This window comes from Pelodiscus sinensis, unplaced genomic scaffold (assembly GCF_049634645.1).
Source record: "Pelodiscus sinensis isolate JC-2024 unplaced genomic scaffold, ASM4963464v1 ctg91, whole genome shotgun sequence".
NCBI lineage: Eukaryota > Metazoa > Chordata > Testudines > Trionychidae > Pelodiscus > Pelodiscus sinensis.
This window is the reverse complement of record NW_027466033.1, coordinates 421,905-442,496: the sequence shown is the minus strand read 5'-3', so window position 1 is coordinate 442,496 and position 20,592 is coordinate 421,905. Positions and strand designations below refer to the sequence as shown.

Genomic DNA, 20,592 nt, shown 5'->3' with positions numbered 1-20,592 from the left:
TCTGGCCAGGGAGAGGACAGGAGGAGGGTGCTGGTGGGGGGTCTGGCCAGGGGAGAGGACAGGAGGAGGGTGCTGGTGGGGGGTCTGGCGAGGGGAGAGGACAGGAGGAGGGTGCTGGTGGGGGTCTGGCCAGGGGAGAGGACAGGAGGAGGGTGCTGGTGGGGGGTCTGGCCAGGGGAGAGGGCAGGAGGAGGTCTGGCCAGGGGAGAGGGCAGGAGGAGGGTCTGGCCAGGGGAGAGGGCAGGAGGAGGGTCTGGCCAGGGGAGAGGGCAGGAGGAGGGTCTAGCCAGGGGAGAGGGCAGGAGGAGGGTGCTGGTGGGGTCTGGCCAGGGGAGAGGGCAGGAGGAGGGTGCTGGTGGGGTCTGGCCAGGGGAGAGGGCAGGAGGAGGGTGCTGGTGGGGGGTCTGGCCAGGGGAGAGGACAGGAGGAGGGTGCTGGTGGGGGTCTGGCCAGGGGAGAGGACAGGAGGAGGGTGCTGGTGGGGGGTCTGGCCAGGGGAGAGGACAGGAGGAGGGTGCTGGTGGGGGGTCTGGCCAGGGGAGAGGACAGGAGGAGGGTGCTGGTGGGGGGTCTGGCCAGGGGAGAGGACAGGAGGAGGGTGCTGGTGGGGGGTCTGGCCAGGGGAGAGGACAGGAGGAGGGTCTAGCCAGGGGAGAGGGCAGGAGGAGGGTCTAGCCAGGGGAGAGGGCAGGAGGAGGGTCTAGCCAGGGGAGAGGGCAGGAGGAGGGTCTAGCCAGGGGAGAGGGCAGGAGGAGGGTGCTGGTGGGGTCTGGCCAGGGGAGGGGGCAGGAGGAGGGTGCTGGTGGGGGGTCTGGCAGGGGAGAGGGCAGGGGGAGGGTGCTGGTGGGGGGTCTGGCCAGGGAGAGGGCAGGAGGAGGGTGCTGGTGGGGGGTCTGGCCAGGGGAGAGGGCAGGAGGAGGGTCTGGCCAGGGGAGAGGGCAGGAGGAGGGTCTAGCCAGGGGAGAGGGCAGGAGGAGGGTCTAGCCAGGGGAGAGGGCAGGAGGAGGGTGCTGGTGGGGGGTCTGGCCAGGGGAGAGGGCAGGAGGAGGGTGCTGGTGGGGGGTCTGGCCAGGGAGAGGGCAGGGGGAGGGTGCTGGTGGGGGGTCTGGCCAGGGGAGAGGGCAGGAGGAGGGTCTGGCCAGGGGAGAGGGCAGGAGGAGGGTCTGGCCAGGGGAGAGGGCAGGAGGAGGGTCTAGCCAGGGGAGAGGGCAGGAGGAGGGTCTAGCCAGGGGAGAGGGCAGGAGGAGGGTCTAGCCAGGGGAGAGGGCAGGAGGAGGGTGCTGGTGGGGGGTCTGGCCAGGGGAGAGGGCAGGGGGAGGGTGCTGGTGGGGGGTCTGGCCAGGGGAGAGGGCAGGGGGAGGGTGCTGGTGGGGTCTGGCCAGGGGAGAGGGCAGGGGAGGGTCTGGCCAGGGGAGAGGGCAGGAGGAGGGTCTAGCCAGGGGAGAGGGCAGGAGGAGGGTGCTGGTGGGGGGTCTGGCCAGGGGAGAGGACAGGGGGAGGATGCTGGTGGGGGGTCTGGCCAGGGGAGAGGACAGGAGGAGGGTGCTGGTGGGGGTCTGGCCAGGGGAGAGGGCAGGAGGAGGGTGCTGGTGGGGGGTCTGGCCAGGGGAGAGGGCAGGAGGAGGGTGCTGGTGGGGGTCTGGCCAGGGGAGAGGGCAGGGGGAGGGTGCTGGTGGGGTCTGGCCAGGGGAGAGGGAGGAGGAGGGTGCTGGTGGGGTCTGGCCAGGGGAGAGGGAGGAGGAGGGTGCTGGTGGGGGGTCTGGCCAGGGGAGAGGGCAGGGGGAGGGTGCTGGTGGGGTCTGGCCAGGGGAGAGGGCAGGAGGAGGGTGCTGGTGGGGTCTGGCCAGGGGAGAGGGCAGGGGGAGGGTGCTGGTGGGGGGTCTGGCCAGGGGAGAGGGCAGGAGGAGGGTGCTGGTGGGGTCTGGCCAGGGGAGAGGGCAGGGGGAGGGTGCTGGTGGGGTCTGGCCAGGGGAGAGGGCAGGGGAGGGTGCTGTGGGGTCTGGCCAGGGAGAGGGCAGGAGGAGGTGCTGGTGGGGTCTGGCCAGGGGAGAGGGCAGGGGGAGGGTGCTGGTGGGGTCTGGCCAGGGGAGAGGGCAGGAGGAGGGTGCTGGTGGGGGTCTGGCCAGGGGAGAGGGCAGGGGGAGGGTGCTGGTGGGGTCTGGCCAGGGGAGAGGGCAGGAGGAGGGTGCTGGTGGGGTCTGGCCAGGGGAGAGGGCAGGGGGAGGGTGCTGGTGGGGATTGGGCGAGGGGAGGGGGGCAGGGGCAGCTCGGCTGGTACCTGAGGGCCTCCAAGGACGAGGGTCTCTGGGGCAGGATCTGTGGGCAGTACTGCATGAAGCACACTTGCTGCTCCGGATCTTGCACTGCCACCTCAGCCGCCCCCTCCCCGGAGCCGGGGAAGGAAGGAAAGACCAGGGCGTGTGTGGGTGCGGGGGAGGGGAGTCCTGAAATGCTCCATCTGGCGCGGAGCAGGAAGCCGGAGCAAGCTCCAGTCCTGCGGGAGGGAGGTTGTAGCGCCAGCGCGGGCGGGGCTGGGAAACCGACTGACTGGCCATGCCCTGGGATCGACTGCTGGTTGGTGACCATGGCCGTACCGGGAACGGCTCCCCCGGGAAGGTGCGGTCGTGGGGGGCCCAGCGGCAGCGGGTGGTCCCCCAAAGGTATCGCCCACAGGCTGCTGACCTGGCCCACGACGTCCCGTTGTCGGGACACCGGCGGGAGCTGCTGTACAACGTTCCCTGGCCGGGGATCTTTGCGCCGCGCAGCGGCACTGCCAGGCCTGCGGCTCCTGCCAGCGGGTGGGGAAAGCCCGGGACAGGAGGAAAGCTGCCATGGGGCCCTGCCCATCCTAGAGGAGGGCGGCGATGGGTCCAGCGGGGCCCCTCAGCAAGGCCCGGACGGGAAGACAGACGTCCTGGTGGTGGTGGATTTCGCTACTCGCCACCCCAGGGCCACCCCTGCCCTCTAGCGAGGCAGACGCTGCTGGCCCTTTTCAGCAGGGGGGTTCCCCAGGAGTCCTCAGGGACCAGGGGTCCCCCTTCATGTCGGCGCCGCCCCGGTGCTTGTGGAGAAGTGCGGGGTCCGGCTCGCCTGGGCCTCAGGACGTGAGAGGCTGCACATGCTTCCCAGTGAGTCATGCCCAGCCGCCCCCTCCTCAGCCCTGGCACAGCACTGGGAACACGCACCCGACTTATTCCAGCACGGCAGAATGCCATACCCCACCCCCAGGCACACGGAGTGAACAGTCCGAATGCAGGCCCCACCACGTCACATGCTGTGCAGGGAGGTCCCAGGCTAACCATGCGCTGTGGCGGATTCACCCCTTTCCATGGTGCAGAGCACCCCTGGTCCCCAAGCTGTGTGGCCAGACACCCCCTCTCCCTACTCGAGGTGCACTGCCCTGCCCCCCACTCCTCCAGCAGCTAGTCAGCCCAGCGACGCCCCCAGGGCCTGCACCAGCCCCATGGAGGAAGGAGCGGGCAGAGGCGAGGCCAGGCAGCCAGGGAGCGAAGGCCCAAGGGGAGCTGCAGTCCGGGGCACACGAGGGGGGAGCAGGGGACACGTTGGCTTGGCCAACCCTCAGGGCCAGGGGCACGCTGCACCGGGGCCAGTGGGGGCGCTGACGAGGCTCCCCAGGCCCAGGGACACCCGGGGGCACAGCAGGGCCCCCACCCAGACCCCATACCTTTGACAGAGCTGCTGGGGATGATCCCCTCGGCGGTGCCCCCGTAGCCCCCCGACACAATGCTGGTCTCATTCAGGTTGGGCCCCGACACCATCACCTGCTGCAGGTCCTGAAACAGACAAGGGCAGAGACTCGGGCTCAGGCACATCCCTGCACCTGGCAGCCAGCCCCAAGGACGGCCTGGCCCGCTCCCCGGGGCCCCAGCTCCACCGGCCAACGCAGGCTGAAGAGGGATTCTACTGCTGCCCCCCTTTCCTTCCCCCCCCCGCGACAGCAATCCCCACACGACCCGCCCGCAGGGACCGAAGCCGCGTGACAGGGCCGGGGGGCTGGAACAGAGCAGCTCTGAGCTCCGGCCCGGAGCTCTCAGCCGGCAGGGGCCCAGCCGGGCAGGAGGGGCCTGAGGGGCGACCCCGCCGGGGGGAAGGGCTCTCAGCCGGCAGGGGCCCAGCCGGGCAGGAGGGGCCAGAGGGGCGACCCCGCCGGGGGGAAGGGCTCTCAGCCGGCAGGGGCCCAGCCGGGCAGGAGGGGCCCGAGGGGCGACCCCGCCGGGGGGAAGGGCTCTCAGCCGAGAGGGGCCCAGCCGGGCAGGAGGGGCCCGAGGGGCGACCCCGCCGGGGGGAAGGGCTCTCAGCCGAGAGGGGCCCAGCCGGGCAGGAGGGGCCCGAGGGGCGACCCCGCCGGGGGGAAGGGCTCTCAGCCGGCAGGGGCCCAGCCGGGCAGGAGGGGCCCGAGGGGCGACCCCGCCGGGGGGAAGGGCTCTCAGCCAAGAGGGGCCCAGCCGGGCAGGAGGGGCCCGAGGGGCGACCCCGCCGGGGGGAAGGGCTCTCAGCCGGCAGGGGCCCAGCCGGGCAGGAGGGGCCCGAGGGGCGACCCCGCCGGGGGGAAGGGCTCTCAGCCGAGAGGGGCCCAGCCGGGCAGGAGGGGCCCGAGGGGCGACCCCGCCGGGGGGAAGGGCTCTCAGCCGGCAGGGGCCCAGCCGGGCAGGAGGGGCCCGAGGGGCGACCCCGCCGGGGGGAAGGGCTCTCAGCCGGCAGGGGCCCAGCCGGGCAGGAGGGGCCCGAGGGGCGACCCCGCCGGGGGGAAGGGCTCTCAGCCGAGAGGGGCCCAGCCGGGCAGGAGGGGCCCGAGGGGCGACCCCGCCGGGGGGAAGGGCTCTCAGCCGGCAGGGGCCCAGCCGGGCAGGAGGGGCCCGAGGGGCGACCCCGCCGGGGGGAAGGGCTCTCAGCCGGCAGGGGCCCAGCCGGGCAGGAGGGGCCCGAGGGGCGACCCCGCCGGGGGGAAGGGCTCTCAGCCGAGAGGGGCCCAGCCGGGCAGGAGGGGCCCGAGGGGCGACCCCGCCGGGGGGAAGGGCTCTCAGCCGAGAGGGGCCCAGCCGGGCAGGAGGGGCCCGAGGGGCGACCCCGCCGGGGGGAAGGGCTCTCAGCCAGCAGGGGCCCAGCCGGGCAGGAGGGGCCCGAGGGGCGACCCCGCCGGGGGGAAGGGCTCTCAGCCGGCAGGGGCCCAGCCGGGCAGGAGGGGCCCGAGGGGCGACCCCGCCGGGGGGAAGGGCTCTCAGCCGGCAGGGGCCCAGCCGGGCAGGAGGGGCCCGAGGGGCGACCCCGCCGGGGGGAAGGGCTCTCAGCCAAGAGGGGCCCAGCCGGGCAGGAGGGGCCCGAGGGGCGACCCCGCCGGGGGGAAGGGCTCTCAGCCGAGAGGGGCCCAGCCGGGCAGGAGGGGCCCGAGGGGCGACCCCGCCGGGGGGAAGGGCTCTCAGCCAGCAGGGGCCCAGCCGGGCAGGAGGGGCCCGAGGGGCGACCCCGCCGGGGGAAGGGCTCTCAGCCGGCAGGGGCCCAGCCGGGCAGGAGGGGCCCGAGGGACGACCCCGCCGGGGGAAGGGCTCTCAGCCGGCAGGGGCCCAGCCGGGCAGGAGGGGCCCGAGGGGCGACCCCGCCGGGGGGAAGGGCTCTCAGCCGAGAGGGGCCCAGCCGGGCAGGAGGGGCCCGAGGGGCGACCCCGCCGGGGGGGAAGGGCTCTCAGCCGGCAGGGGCCCAGCCGGGCAGGAGGGGCCCGAGGGGCGACCCCGCCGGGGGGAAGGGCTCTCAGCCGGCAGGGGCCCAGCCGGGCAGGAGGGGCCCGAGGGGCGACCCCGCCGGGGGGAAGGGCTCTCAGCCGAGAGGGGCCCAGCCGGGCAGGAGGGGCCCGAGGGGCGACCCCGCCGGGGGGAAGGGCTCTCAGCCGAGAGGGGCCCAGCCGGGCAGGAGGGGCCCGAGGGGCGACCCCGCCGGGGGGAAGGGCTCTCAGCCGGCAGGGGCCCAGCCGGGCAGGAGGGGCCCGAGGGGCGACCCCGCCGGGGGGAAGGGCTCTCAGCCGGCAGGGGCCCAGCCGGGCAGGAGGGGCCCGAGGGGCGACCCCGCCGGGGGGAAGGGCTCTCAGCCGGCAGGGGCCCAGCCGGGCAGGAGGGGCCCGAGGGGCGACCCCGCGGGGGGAAGGGCTCTCAGCCGGCAGGGGCCCAGCCGGGCAGGAGGGGCCCGAGGGGCGACCCCGCCGGGGGGAAGGGCTCTCAGCCGAGAGGGGCCCAGCCGGGCAGGAGGGGCCCGAGGGGCGACCCCGCCGGGGGGGAAGGGCTCTCAGCCGAGAGGGGCCCAGCCGGGCAGGAGGGGCCCGAGGGGCGACCCCGCCGGGGGGAAGGGCTCTCAGCCGAGAGGGGCCCAGCCGGGCAGGAGGGGCCCGAGGGGCGACCCCGCCGGGGGGAAGGGCTCTCAGCCAGCAGGGGCCCAGCCGGGCAGGAGGGGCCCGAGGGGCGACCCCGCCGGGGGGAAGGGCTCTCAGCCGGCAGGGGCCCAGCCGGGCAGGAGGGGCCCGAGGGACGACCCCGCCGGGGGGAAGGGCTCTCAGCCGGCAGGGGCCCAGCCGGGCAGGAGGGGCCCGAGGGGCGACCCCGCCGGGGGGAAGGGCTCTCAGCCGAGAGGGGCCCAGCCGGGCAGGAGGGGCCCGAGGGGCGACCCCGCCGGGGGGGAAGGGCTCTCAGCCGGCAGGGGCCCAGCCGGGCAGGAGGGGCCCGAGGGGCGACCCCGCCGGGGGGAAGGGCTCTCAGCCGGCAGGGGCCCAGCCGGGCAGGAGGGGCCCGAGGGGCGACCCCGCCGGGGGAAGGGCTCTCAGCCGAGAGGGGCCCAGCCGGGCAGGAGGGGCCCGAGGGGCGACCCCGCCGGGGGGAAGGGCTCTCAGCCGAGAGGGGCCCAGCCGGGCAGGAGGGGCCCGAGGGGCGACCCCGCCGGGGGGAAGGGCTCTCAGCCGGCAGGGGCCCAGCCGGGCAGGAGGGGCCCGAGGGGCGACCCCGCCGGGGGGAAGGGCTCTCAGCCGGCAGGGGCCCAGCCGGGCAGGAGGGGCCCGAGGGGCGACCCCGCCGGGGGGAAGGGCTCTCAGCCGGCAGGGGCCCAGCCGGGCAGGAGGGGCCCGAGGGGCGACCCCGCCGGGGGGAAGGGCTCTCAGCCGGCAGGGGCCCAGCCGGGCAGGAGGGGCCCGAGGGGCGACCCCGCCGGGGGGAAGGGCTCTCAGCCGAGAGGGGCCCAGCCGGGCAGGAGGGGCCCGAGGGGCGACCCCGCCGGGGGGGAAGGGCTCTCAGCCGAGAGGGGCCCAGCCGGGCAGGAGGGGCCCGAGGGGCGACCCCGCCGGGGGGAAGGGCTCTCAGCCGAGAGGGGCCCAGCCGGGCAGGAGGGGCCCGAGGGGCGACCCCGCCGGGGGGAAGGGCTCTCAGCCGAGAGGGGCCCAGCCGGGCAGGAGGGTCCCGAGGGGCGACCCCGCCGGGGGGAAGGGCTCTCAGCCGGCAGGGGCCCAGCCGGGCAGGAGGGTCCCGAGGGGCGACCCCGCCGGGGGGAAGGGCTCTCAGCCGGCAGGGGCCCAGCCGGGCAGGAGGGGCCCGAGGGGCGACCCCGCCGGGGGGAAGGGCTCTCAGCCGAGAGGGGCCCAGCCGGGCAGGAGGGGCCCGAGGGGCGACCCCGCCGGGGGGAAGGGCTCTCAGCCGGCAGGGGCCCAGCCGGGCAGGAGGGGCCCGAGGGGCGACCCCGCCGGGGGGAAGGGCTCTCAGCCGAGAGGGGCCCAGCCGGGCAGGAGGGTCCCGAGGGGCGACCCCGCCGGGGGGAAGGGCTCTCAGCCGGCAGGGGCCCAGCCGGGCAGGAGGGTCCCGAGGGGCGACCCCGCCGGGGGGAAGGGCTCTCAGCCGGCAGGGGCCCAGCCGGGCAGGAGGGGCCCGAGGGGCGACCCCGCCGGGGGGAAGGGCTCTCAGCCGGCAGGGGCCCAGCCGGGCAGGAGGGGCCCGAGGGGCGACCCCGCCGGGGGGAAGGGCTCTCAGCCGGCAGGGGCCCAGCCGGGCAGGAGGGGCCCGAGGGGCGACCCCGCCGGGGGGAAGGGCTCTCAGCCGGCAGGGGCCCAGCCGGGCAGGAGGGGCCCGAGGGGCGACCCCGCCGGGGGGGAAGGGCTCTCAGCCGGCAGGGGCCCAGCCGGGCAGGAGGGGCCCGAGGGGCGACCCCGCCGGGGGGAAGGGCTCTCAGCCGAGAGGGGCCCAGCCGGGCAGGAGGGGCCCGAGGGGCGACCCCGCCGGGGGGGAAGGGCTCTCAGCCGAGAGGGGCCCAGCCGGGCAGGAGGGGCCCGAGGGGCGACCCCGCCGGGGGGAAGGGCTCTCAGCCGAGAGGGGCCCAGCCGGGCAGGAGGGGCCCGAGGGGCGACCCCGCCGGGGGGGAAGGGCTCTCAGCCGGCAGGGGCCCAGCCGGGCAGGAGGGGCCCGAGGGGCGACCCCGCCGGGGGGAAGGGCTCTCAGCCGAGAGGGGCCCAGCCGGGCAGGAGGGGCCCGAGGGGCGACCCCGCCGGGGGGAAGGGCTCTCAGCCGGCAGGGGCCCAGCCGGGCAGGAGGGGCCCGAGGGGCGACCCCGCCGGGGGGAAGGGCTCTCAGCCGGCAGGGGCCCAGCCGGGCAGGAGGGGCCCGAGGGGCGACCCCGCCGGGGGGAAGGGCTCTCAGCCGGCAGGGGCCCAGCCGGGCAGGAGGGGCCCGAGGGGCGACCCCGCCGGGGGGAAGGGCTCTCAGCCGGCAGGGGCCCAGCCGGGCAGGAGGGGCCCGAGGGGCGACCCCGCCGGGGGGAAGGGCTCTCAGCCGAGAGGGGCCCAGCCGGGCAGGAGGGGCCCGAGGGGCGACCCCGCCGGGGGGAAGGGCTCTCAGCCGGCAGGGGCCCAGCCGGGCAGGAGGGGCCCGAGGGGCGACCCCGCCGGGGGGAAGGGCTCTCAGCCGGCAGGGGCCCAGCCGGGAAGGAGGGGCCCGAGGGGCGACCCCGCCGGGGGGGAAGGGCTCTCAGCCGGCAGGGGCCCAGCCGGGCAGGAGGGGCCCGAGGGGCGACCCCGCCGGGGGGAAGGGCTCTCAGCCGGCAGGGGCCCAGCCGGGCAGGAGGGGCCCGAGGGGCGACCCCGCCGGGGGGAAGGGCTCTCAGCCGAGAGGGGCCCAGCCGGGCAGGAGGGGCCCGAGGGGCGACCCCGCCGGGGGGAAGGGCTCTCAGCCGGCAGGGGCCCAGCCGGGCAGGAGGGGCCCGAGGGGCGACCCCGCCGGGGGGAAGGGCTCTCAGCCGAGAGGGGCCCAGCCGGGCAGGAGGGGCCCGAGGGGCGACCCCGCCGGGGGGAAGGGCTCTCAGCCGGCAGGGGCCCAGCCGGGCAGGAGGGGCCCGAGGGGCGACCCCGCCGGGGGGAAGGGCTCTCAGCCGAGAGGGGCCCAGCCGGGCAGGAGGGGCCCGAGGGGCGACCCCGCCGGGGGGAAGGGCTCTCAGCCGAGAGGGGCCCAGCCGGGCAGGAGGGGCCCGAGGGGCGACCCCGCCGGGGGGAAGGGCTCTCAGCCGGCAGGGGCCCAGCCGGGCAGGAGGGGCCCGAGGGGCGACCCCGCCGGGGGGGAAGGGCTCTCAGCCGGCAGGGGCCCAGCCGGGCAGGAGGGGCCCGAGGGGCGACCCCGCCGGGGGGAAGGGCTCTCAGCCGAGAGGGGCCCAGCCGGGCAGGAGGGGCCCGAGGGGCGACCCCGCCGGGGGGAAGGGCTCTCAGCCGGCAGGGGCCCAGCCGGGCAGGAGGGGCCCGAGGGGCGACCCCGCCGGGGGGAAGGGCTCTCAGCCGGCAGGGGCCCAGCCGGGCAGGAGGGGCCCGAGGGGCGACCCCGCCGGGGGGAAGGGCTCTCAGCCGAGAGGGGCCCAGCCGGGCAGGAGGGGCCCGAGGGGCGACCCCGCCGGGGGGAAGGGCTCTCAGCCGAGAGGGGCCCAGCCGGGCAGGAGGGTCCCGAGGGGCGACCCCGCCGGGGGGAAGGGCTCTCAGCCGAGAGGGGCCCAGCCGGGCAGGAGGGGCCCGAGGGGCGACCCCGCCGGGGGGAAGGGCTCTCAGCCGAGAGGGGCCCAGCCGGGCAGGAGGGGCCCGAGGGGCGACCCCGCCGGGGGGAAGGGCTCTCAGCCGAGAGGGGCCCAGCCGGGCAGGAGGGGCCCGAGGGGCGACCCCGCCGGGGGGAAGGGCTCTCAGCCGAGAGGGGCCCAGCCGGGCAGGAGGGGCCCGAGGGGCGACCCCGCCGGGGGGAAGGGCTCTCAGCCGGCAGGGGCCCAGCCGGGCAGGAGGGGCCCGAGGGGCGACCCCGCCGGGGGGAAGGGCTCTCAGCCGGCAGGGGCCCAGCCGGGCAGGAGGGGCCCGAGGGGCGACCCCGCCGGGGGGAAGGGCTCTCAGCCGGCAGGGGCCCAGCCGGGCAGGAGGGGCCCGAGGGGCGACCCCGCCGGGGGGAAGGGCTCTCAGCCGAGAGGGGCCCAGCCGGGCAGGAGGGGCCCGAGGGGCGACCCCGCCGGGGGGAAGGGCTCTCAGCCGAGAGGGGCCCAGCCGGGCAGGAGGGGCCCGAGGGGCGACCCCGCCGGGGGGAAGGGCTCTCAGCCGAGAGGGGCCCAGCCGGGCAGGAGGGGCCCGAGGGGCGACCCCGCCGGGGGGAAGGGCTCTCAGCCGGCAGGGGCCCAGCCGGGCAGGAGGGGCCCGAGGGGCGACCCCGCCGGGGGGAAGGGCTCTCAGCCAAGAGGGGCCCAGCCGGGCAGGAGGGGCCCGAGGGGCGACCCCGCCGGGGGGAAGGGCTCTCAGCCGGCAGGGGCCCAGCCGGGCAGGAGGGGCCCGAGGGGCGACCCCGCCGGGGGGAAGGGCTCTCAGCCGGCAGGGGCCCAGCCGGGCAGGAGGGGCCCGAGGGGCGACCCCGCCGGGGGGAAGGGCTCTCAGCCGAGAGGGGCCCAGCCGGGCAGGAGGGGCCCGAGGGGCGACCCCGCCGGGGGGAAGGGCTCTCAGCCGAGAGGGGCCCAGCCGGGCAGGAGGGGCCCGAGGGGCGACCCCGCCGGGGGGAAGGGCTCTCAGCCGAGAGGGGCCCAGCCGGGCAGGAGGGGCCCGAGGGGCGACCCCGCCGGGGGGAAGGGCTCTCAGCCGAGAGGGGCCCAGCCGGGCAGGAGGGGCCCGAGGGGCGACCCCGCCGGGGGGAAGGGCTCTCAGCCGGCAGGGGCCCAGCCGGGCAGGAGGGGCCCGAGGGGCGACCCCGCCGGGGGGAAGGGCTCTCAGCCGAGAGGGGCCCAGCCGGGCAGGAGGGGCCCGAGGGGCGACCCCGCCGGGGGGAAGGGCTCTCAGCCGGCAGGGGCCCAGCCGGGCAGGAGGGGCCCGAGGGGCGACCCCGCCGGGGGGAAGGGCTCTCAGCCGAGAGGGGCCCAGCCGGGCAGGAGGGGCCCGAGGGGCGACCCCGCCGGGGGGAAGGGCTCTCAGCCGAGAGGGGCCCAGCCGGGCAGGAGGGGCCCGAGGGGCGACCCCGCCGGGGGGAAGGGCTCTCAGCCGAGAGGGGCCCAGCCGGGCAGGAGGGGCCCGAGGGGCGACCCCGCCGGGGGGAAGGGCTCTCAGCCGGCAGGGGCCCAGCCGGGCAGGAGGGGCCCGAGGGGCGACCCCGCCGGGGGGAAGGGCTCTCAGCCGGCAGGGGCCCAGCCGGGCAGGAGGGGCCCGAGGGGCGACCCCGCCGGGGGGAAGGGCTCTCAGCCGAGAGGGGCCCAGCCGGGCAGGAGGGGCCCGAGGGGCGACCCCGCCGGGGGGAAGGGCTCTCAGCCGGCAGGGGCCCAGCCGGGCAGGAGGGGCCCGAGGGGCGACCCCGCCGGGGGGAAGGGCTCTCAGCCGAGAGGGGCCCAGCCGGGCAGGAGGGGCCCGAGGGGCGACCCCGCCGGGGGGAAGGGCTCTCAGCCGAGAGGGGCCCAGCCGGGCAGGAGGGGCCCGAGGGGCGACCCCGCCGGGGGGAAGGGCTCTCAGCCGGCAGGGGCCCAGCCGGGCAGGAGGGGCCCGAGGGGCGACCCCGCCGGGGGGAAGGGCTCTCAGCCGGCAGGGGCCCAGCCGGGCAGGAGGGGCCCGAGGGGCGACCCCGCCGGGGGGAAGGGCTCTCAGCCGGCAGGGGCCCAGCCGGGCAGGAGGGGCCCGAGGGGCGACCCCGCCGGGGGGAAGGGCTCTCAGCCGGCAGGGGCCCAGCCGGGCAGGAGGGGCCCGAGGGGCGACCCCGCCGGGGGGAAGGGCTCTCAGCCGGCAGGGGCCCAGCCGGGCAGGAGGGGCCCGAGGGGCGACCCCGCCGGGGGGAAGGGCTCTCAGCCGGCAGGGGCCCAGCCGGGCAGGAGGGGCCCGAGGGGCGACCCCGCCGGGGGGAAGGGCTCTCAGCCGGCAGGGGCCCAGCCGGGCAGGAGGGGCCCGAGGGGCGACCCCGCCGGGGGGAAGGGCTCTCAGCCGGCAGGGGCCCAGCCGGGCAGGAGGGGCCCGAGGGGCGACCCCGCCGGGGGGAAGGGCTCTCAGCCGGCAGGGGCCCAGCCGGGCAGGAGGGGCCCGAGGGGCGACCCCGCCGGGGGGAAGGGCTCTCAGCCGGCAGGGGCCCAGCCGGGCAGGAGGGGCCCGAGGGGCGACCCCGCCGGGGGGGAAAGGCTCTCAGCCAAGAGGGGCCCAGCCGGGCAGGAGGGGCCCGAGGGGCGACCCCGCCGGGGGGAAGGGCTCTCAGCCGGCAGGGGCCCAGCCGGGCAGGAGGGGCCCGAGGGGCGACCCCGCCGGGGGGAAGGGCTCTCAGCCAAGAGGGGCCCAGCCGGGCAGGAGGGGCCCGAGGGGCGACCCCGCCGGGGGGAAGGGCTCTCAGCCAAGAGGGGCCCAGCCGGGCAGGAGGGGCCCGAGGGGCGACCCCGCCGGGGGGAAGGGCTCTCAGCCGAGAGGGGCCCAGCCGGGAAGGAGGGGCCCGAGGGGCGACCCCGCCGGGGGGAAGGGCTCTCAGCCGAGAGGGGCCCAGCCGGGCAGGAGGGGCCCGAGGGGCGACCCCGCCGGGGGGAAGGGCTCTCAGCCGGCAGGGGCCCAGCCGGGCAGGAGGGGCCCGAGGGGCGACCCCGCCGGGGGGGAAAGGCTCTCAGCCAAGAGGGGCCCAGCCGGGCAGGAGGGGCCCGAGGGGCGACCCCGCCGGGGGGAAGGGCTCTCAGCCGGCAGGGGCCCAGCCGGGCAGGAGGGGCCCGAGGGGCGACCCCGCCGGGGGGAAGGGCTCTCAGCCGAGAGGGGCCCAGCCGGGCAGGAGGGGCCCGAGGGGCGACCCCGCCGGGGGGGAAGGGCTCTCAGCCGGCAGGGGCAGAGCACGGCGGGCAGGTGGGCGACGTTCAACGGGCCGACTCCCGATGCACTTGCCCCCAGGGAGCGCCCCCATTAGGCCAGTGCCAGGCAGGCCTTGGGGCCCAGATGGGCACAGACCAGGCTCCGCTGGGCATCAGCGCAAGGGCTGATGTAGGCCTCAGTGCGGGACAGATCCCCAAATCGGCCCCCTATGCTCAGTGGTGGGAACCCCCCTCCGTCCAAGGCAAATTCCCGCGGGCTCGGCCCACCCGCCGGCTGCTTGGAAGGCTGGTCTGCACGTCCCGAGTGTGCTGCTGAGGGGCTCTCTGGCCTGGCCTTCCCGCGCACGCGCCTGCCCTCGCCCCACGGCCCAGCAGCTAAGCGAGGCTTTTGGCAGCCGTCCCTTCCGCTCTGCAGAGGTGCAGCCATTTCCCTCGTGTCCAGGGAGGGTGCCTGCGGGTCTCCCCCTCCGCCATGGGCCTGGCGTCGCTCCGGCCACTTCCATCCCGCGGGACGGAGCCTGGGCTCCAGCTGGACCTAAGACACATTCCCACTTCCCTGGTGGGGTCTCCCAACGACTGCTCTGCAGCTCTTCTGAGGCGAGAGCCAAGCCCCGCGCCCGAATCCCCCGCTGCTCAGAGCTGTGCGCAGCCCAGAGCCTGGCCAACACGCAAAAGCTAACGGGGCAGTCGACAGGCTGGTCTGCTAGGTGCTGCCCCCGTCGAAGCCTGTCAGAGGCAGCAGGGCTGGGGAGAAGAGGCAGCGCTGTGTGGAGCCTGATGCCGGGCTGCAGGTGGCGTTTCAAAGCAGCAGCGCCACATGGAACCCGGGGTCAGCAGGGGAGACCTCCGGCTCCACACAGCGCTGCCGCTTTGAAATGCCACAGGGGGCCGTGGGGGACTGCTGGGCATCGGTGGGTGCTGCTGCAGCTGCCGGCACATGGGCTAGGGCTGCCCCTTCAGACCCTGAGCCCAGGGTACAGCACAAAGCCCAGAGGAGGGACGGGCCGTTCGGCTGCTGGTGGGTCAGTCTTGGCCAGCCCCCCAGCTGCTCTCAACTGAGTAGATCTGGCTCCTGCATGGACAAGCAGTCCTATGCTGTGGCTTGGCACCCGCCACCCCTCCCCTCTGACCTGCCGGCTGGACGCGGCGGGGGCGGGGCTGGGCTGCAGGAGCCTGTCCCCAGGAGCCTGGTCAGACTGCGCAGTCTGGGGTCACGGGGCTCAGAGAAAAGAGGGGCTGCCCCAGAGTCCTGCCTGGCCACCTCTGAGACACGGTGACACTGCCCCGCCCCCCCAAGGCCGTGCATTCACCCCAATCTCACTACCTTGGCCAGCCCCTCCCCTCCGCCCGACACGCCCCCCAGCCCAGCCCCTCCCCTCCCCTCGGCACAACACCTCTCACCCCAACACGCCCTCCCGCCTGGCACCTCCTACCTCCAGGCTCCTGCAGTCTGGAGCTACCCCCCAATGTGATCATCTAACCTGCCCCCCCCCCCCAAGGTACCCCTAAGTGCCATCAGTGCCCATCTGCGTACCTGTTCCAGGCCATCGTCCTCCGGCAGGCTGCCTGTATCTCCACGGCCGTTGATGGGGATCTCCATGGTGGCCGCTTTACTCATGAGCCCGTCTGTCATCTTCAGGGCCTGGGAAAAAGGGGTGCTAAGATGCCAGCAGCCTGTGTGTGGCCTCACTCTCTGGAGATCGTTCCCCTGGCTGCTCCCAAGGCTGTGTCAGCTGGACATCCCAACAGCACCCATCCCCTGGATACTGGCCCCTGAAAGCAGCCAGAAGCACCCCGGGGCTCAGCCCTAACGGCACCCACAGGGATGGGCACCGATTTATCCCCCCTCCTGGATACCCACCCTTGAGAGCAGCCATCTGCACCAATAAGATCAGAGCGGCCATGCTGGGTCGGACCAAAGGCCCATCCAGCCCAGTGTCTGTCGGCTCACAGTGGCCAGCGCCAGGTGCCCCAGAGGGAGTGAACAGAGCAGGGAATTGTCCAGTGATCCCTCCCCCGTCGCCCATTCCCAGCCTGCTCGCTGTTCTTCAAACTCCTTTATGGCTCCTCTTAGTATATTTTTACACTTCATTTGACAATGTTTATGCTCCTATTTTCCTCACCAGGATTTAACTTCCACTTTTTAAACGATGCCTTTTTATTTCTCAGTTCTTCTATGACCTGCTTGTGAAGCCCACGGTGGCACTTTTTTTGGTTCTCTTACTGTGCTTTTTAATTTGGGGGCTACATCAGAGTTGGGCCTCTCTTATGGTGTCTTTGAACAATGTCCTTGCAGCTTGCAGGGATTTTACTTTTGTCACTGGACTTTTTAATTTCTGTTTAACTAACCTCCACGTTTGTGTGCAGTTCCCCTTCTTGAAACGAAATGTCACAGTGTTGGGCTGCTGAGGTGTTCTTCCCACCACAGGAATATGACATTTTATTACATTATGGTCACTATTTCCAAGCGGTCCAGTTACATTTACTTCTTGGACCAGATCCTGCGCTCCACTCAGGACTAAATCAAGAACAACCCGTCCCCTTGTGGGTTCCAGAACCAGCTACTCCAAGAAGTAGCCATATAACGTATCAAGAAATGGTATTTTTGCATCCCGTCCTCAGATGACGTGTACCCAGTTAATATGGGGATAGTTGAAATCCCCCATGATTATTGAGCTTTTTAATTTGATAGCCTCTCTAATCTCCCTTAGCATTCCACAACCTGTTCTGTCCTTCCAATATATTTTGTACCCTGGTATGACTGTGTCCCATTGATTGTCCTCATTCCACCAAGTTTCCGTGTTGCCTATTACATCAATGTCCTCCTTTAAAGTTAGGCACTCCAGTTCAACCATTTTACTATTTAGACTTCTAGCATTTGTGTATAAGCGCTTTCATAATTTGTCACTATTTGTCTGTCTGCCATTTCCTGATGTGTTAACTCTCTTCATTTGATTGTGTCTCCTCTGATCTGACCCAAAATTCCATCCTCTCATCCTGACTAGAACTTACAGCATCTAATGACATGAGAAGTCATTCTTCCGCGCTACTCTGCGCTGGTCAGGCCTCAATTGGAGTATTGTGTCCAGTTCTGGGCACCGCATTTCAAGACAGATGTGGAGAAATTGGAGAGGGTCCAGAGAAGAGCAACAAGAATGTTGAAAGGTCTAGAGAACATGACCTATGAGGGAAGGCTGCAGGAATTGGGTTTGTTTAGTTTAGAAAAGAGAAGACTGAGGGGGGACATGATAGCAGTTTTCAGGTATCTAAAAGGGTGTCATAAGGAGGAGGGAGAAAAATTGTTCATCTTGGCCTCTGGGGATAGAACAAGAAGCAATGGGCTTAAACTGCAGCAGGGGAGGTTTAGGTTGGACATTAGGAAAAAGTTCCTGTCAGGGTGGTCAAACACCAGGGAGGTTGTGGAATCCCCATCTCTGGGGATATTTAAGAGCAGGTTAGATAAATGTCTATCAGGGATGGTCTAGACAGTATTTGGTCCTGCCATGAAGGCAGAGGACTGGACTCGATGACTCTCGAGGTCCCTTCCAGTCCTAGTATTCTATGATCTCTATTAATAGACCCTGCCCTAAGAGATGTGTCTGTCTGATCCACGTGCTCCTTTGCACCTGTCGGCTTTTCCCATTAAATGCCAGCAGTTTGGTTCCATTTTGGTTTAGGTGGAGCCCATCCTTCCTGTCTAGGCTCCCCCTCTCCCAAAAGTTTCCCTAGTTCGTAATAAATCTAAACCCCTCCTCCCTACACCATCGTCTCATCCCCGCATTGAGATTCTGAAGCTCCGCCTGCCTACCTGGCCCTGCGCGTGGAACTGGAAGCGTTTCTGAGAACACCCCCATAGAGCTTCTGGATTTCAGTCTCTTTCCTAGCAGCCTAAATTTGTCCTCCAGAACCTCTCTCCCACCCTTGCCTATGTCAATGGTACCTACATGTACCACGACCACTGGCTGCTCCCCAGCACTACACATAAGTCTGTCTAGATGCCTCGAGAGATCCACAACCTTGGCACCAGGCAGGCAAGTGACCATCCGGTTCTCACAGTCATCGCAAACCCAGCTCTCAATGTTTCTAACGATCAAATCCCCCATTACTAACACCTGCCTCTTCCTACTGATGGGAGTTCCCTCCCCAGAGAGGCAGCCTTGATGCGGGAGGAGACCCCACATCCTCTGGAAGAAGGGTCCCAATTATGGGATAGTTCCCCTCTGTTCCAGTTGACTCTTCTCCCTCCTTAGCAGCACAGGGGCTGCCTGACTGGAGGTAGGAGCTCAGTCCCAATGCATCCCAGAGACTGGCACTGATTTATACCCCTGGATCCCGGCCCCCCAAAGCAGCCTGGGCACACGCTATCCAAGCAAGGGCCAGCCCGACGTTGCTCTTGGTGCCAGCAAGGCCTGCAGCACATGGGTCTCAGGTGTTCCAGCACTAGCAGCTCCCAGCCTCCCTCCTCCGTCAGCTCCAGGCCTCCCGAGTGCGGGGCACCTCCACAGCAGAGCGACAGCAACAAACATGCCCCAGGTTCCCTCCCTCCTCCCCGGAGGCCTCTGCTCAGGAGCCTGCTCCTGGCCCCCCTTGGCTGCCTGCACCTGCCAGCCTGGCCGAGAACAATGGGCCCTGTATACGTGGCACCAGGAGTCAGCCGCTGCCAGAGCCTCCCAAGCCTGCTCTGCCTCCCCAGCACACCCAGGGCAGCGCAGGCCAAAGCCCATAGACCCACCCTGCTCTTCCACTCTTGGCCAAAGCAGGCCCTGGGAGCCAAGGGGCCCGCAGGCCTTGCTGGCTAGAGGCAGCGTCGCAGCAGGGGTTCAGGGACACACACCAGGCTCATAGGAGACGCAGTGGTGCGGCTGTGGGTGTCTTCACTCCCTGCGGCATTGACGGGCAGAGACCGAATCAGGGGGCTCCGTTGGTCGCGCCTAGTTCACAAAGAACATAGCTGAAGCCGACCTCAGGTCTGCTGACTGGGGGATCTTCACAGTGGGAAATCGACGGCCGGGCCTTCTCCCACTGACCCCAGCAGGAAGCAGACCTAAGAACGCTGCGTTAGTCACGTAGCAATGTTGTGTACCTTGGGTGGACAGCCCGCGGCGGCAGAGACAAGGCCTCTGACTCAGCCCAGAGGGCAGCCGTATGACCCAAGAGCACAGCTGAAAACTTTGAGTTCCCCTGCACCCCACCCCGATCCCTGAGCTGTGTCCTGCCCGGGCACCGGGCTGCCCACCCTCCAGAGACCATGGCTCAGCCAGACCCACGTTGCCTAGGGTGGTCTCAGCCCCGCGTCCTCAAGCAACTCCCCTGGGTACCGCTTCCCTGAGGTGAAGCCGCACCCAGATGCTGGGACCTTCCTGGATCCGACTCAGCTCTGTGCTAGTGAGTTCCACAGGCCCATTCTGCGCTGGGAAAAGAAATCTCCCCTTTGCTCCCTGCCATTTGCAGTCACTCAGACCACGCCAGCCACCGCAGAGCAGGCCGTGTGGAACGGGCAGCCCCAAGAAGCATCTGTTGCCCTGCAGCACAGGTGGAGGGATCGCTCCCCTTGGGGCAGCAGCAGTCTGCCTCACGCCATCTCCTGAGCTCGGCAGCAGGGGGGAGGGTGCGGGACACACCTGGGCCCGGCAGCTGAGCGGCTCCTGGCCCATTGCCACCAGGCACGTGCCCCGTGCCCTGCAGCAGAAGCTAGGAGAGCTCGTGCCACAGAAGGGACCCTGCTTCATGGGCAGGAGCCATTCTGCAGCTGGCTTCTGCCTCTAGAGTAAGGGGCCCCTCCAGCCTGCCCGCCTGCTACAGAAAACCATGCTAGAGGGACCCCCCAGCACTGGCAGGCCCCTGCCCGGGCACGGCACTCTGCCTGACAAACCCTGGGCCCAGCGAGCGCCCGGCTGGGCAGGGCCCCACCGTGGACACGCTGAGCCCTCCTGCGCAGAGCAGGGAGCTATGGGCAGACTAGGCTGGGAAAACACCTGAGCCGGAGCAGCTGGCCCAGGCAGCCCAACCGGTCAGTGCACATTCTACAGCAGGCGGCCCGCACCAGCTCCCGTTACCTGGCTCCCAGGCCTGGGACGCCTGCCCCACGGCAGGGGGAGCAGGACACCCCAGCACCGGGCTGGCGGGGCAGCGAGCCCTGGGAATCAGCCCCCGGCTCCCTGCAGCACCAGGCAGGCAGAGCCACTGGAGCCTGCTCCCCAGGCACCGAACCGAGCAGAGTCCGAGGTGCCAAAGCCCCCAGCTCCTTACCACAGGCCCACCCAGGGCCAAACGGACCCCGCGCCAAGCCAGGCAGGCCCAGTCCCACCCTGCTGGGCCCCCTGAGCTGGGCCCTGTGGAGCCCCAGCCACAAGTGCCCACGGGGCGGCACCCGGCAAAGCCCCCAGCAGAGAAGAGAGGGACCCTCCCCCTCCCCAGGCCCGCTGCCCAGCCCCAGCTCCACGGACCCCCTCCCTCGCCCCTCTCCCGTGGACCCCCTCCCCTCCCCAGCTCCATGGACCCCCTCCCTCGCCCCTCTCCCAAGGACCCCCTCCCCTGCCCCCTGCCCAGCTCCTCCCCCTCCCCAGCTCCATGGACCCCCTCCCTCGCCCCTCTCCCATGGACCCCCTCCCCTGCCCAGCTCCATGGACCACCTCCCTCGCCCCTCTCCCATGGACCCCCTCCCCTGCCCAGCTCCATGGACCCCCTCCCTCGCCCCTCTCCCATGGACCCCCTCCCCTGCCCAGCTCCATGGACCCCCTCCCTCGCCCCTCTCCCATGGACCCCCTCCCCTCCCCAGCTCCATGGACCCCCTCCCTCGCCCCTCTCCCATGGACCCCCTCCCCTGCCCAGCTCCATGGACCCCCTCCCTCGCCCCTCTCCCATGGACCCCCTCCCCTGCCCCCCTCCTCCCCCTCCCCAGCTCCATGGACCCCCTCCCTCGCCCCTCTCCCAAGGACCCCCTCCCCTGCCCCCTGCCCAGCTCCTCCCCCTCCCCAGCTCCATGGACCCCCTCCCTCGCCCCTCTCCCATGGACCCCCTCCCCTGCCCAGCTCCTCCCCCTCCCCAGCTCCATGGACCCCCTCCCTCGCCCCTCCCCCATGGACCCCTGCCCCAGTCCACGACCCCCGGCGCGGCCCCTCCCCCACCTGCTCCGGCGCCGGAGGCTCCGGCCGTGGATCCGCCTCGGCCGGAACAGACCGGAAGCCACGTCAGGAGCCGGGCAGCGGCGCAAGAGACAGGCGGAACTGACACCATCGCCAAAGAGGAACTCACGCCATGAAGTGCCACGTGACCCGGAAACAAGAGGGAGGGCGA

At 72.5% G+C, this 20,592-nt stretch overlaps 1 long non-coding RNA gene across 2 annotated transcripts; it reads right to left on the bottom strand.

Annotated features, from left to right (window-relative positions):
• Positions 1–2,060: 2,060 nt before the first annotated feature.
• On the bottom strand, positions 2,061–20,560 carry LOC142826088 (uncharacterized). 2 transcript variants are annotated; one of them, XR_012900365.1, is made up of 4 exons: positions 20,424–20,560; positions 18,131–18,340; positions 14,831–14,938; positions 2,061–3,794 (listed from the first exon to the last, which is right to left on the bottom strand). It is a non-coding gene; the product is annotated as an uncharacterized LOC142826088 (long non-coding RNA). The 2 variants fall into 2 exon arrangements; XR_012900364.1 differs by having other exon boundaries at positions 2,062–3,794; positions 18,029–18,340.
• Between the last annotated feature and the right edge of the window lie 32 nt (positions 20,561–20,592).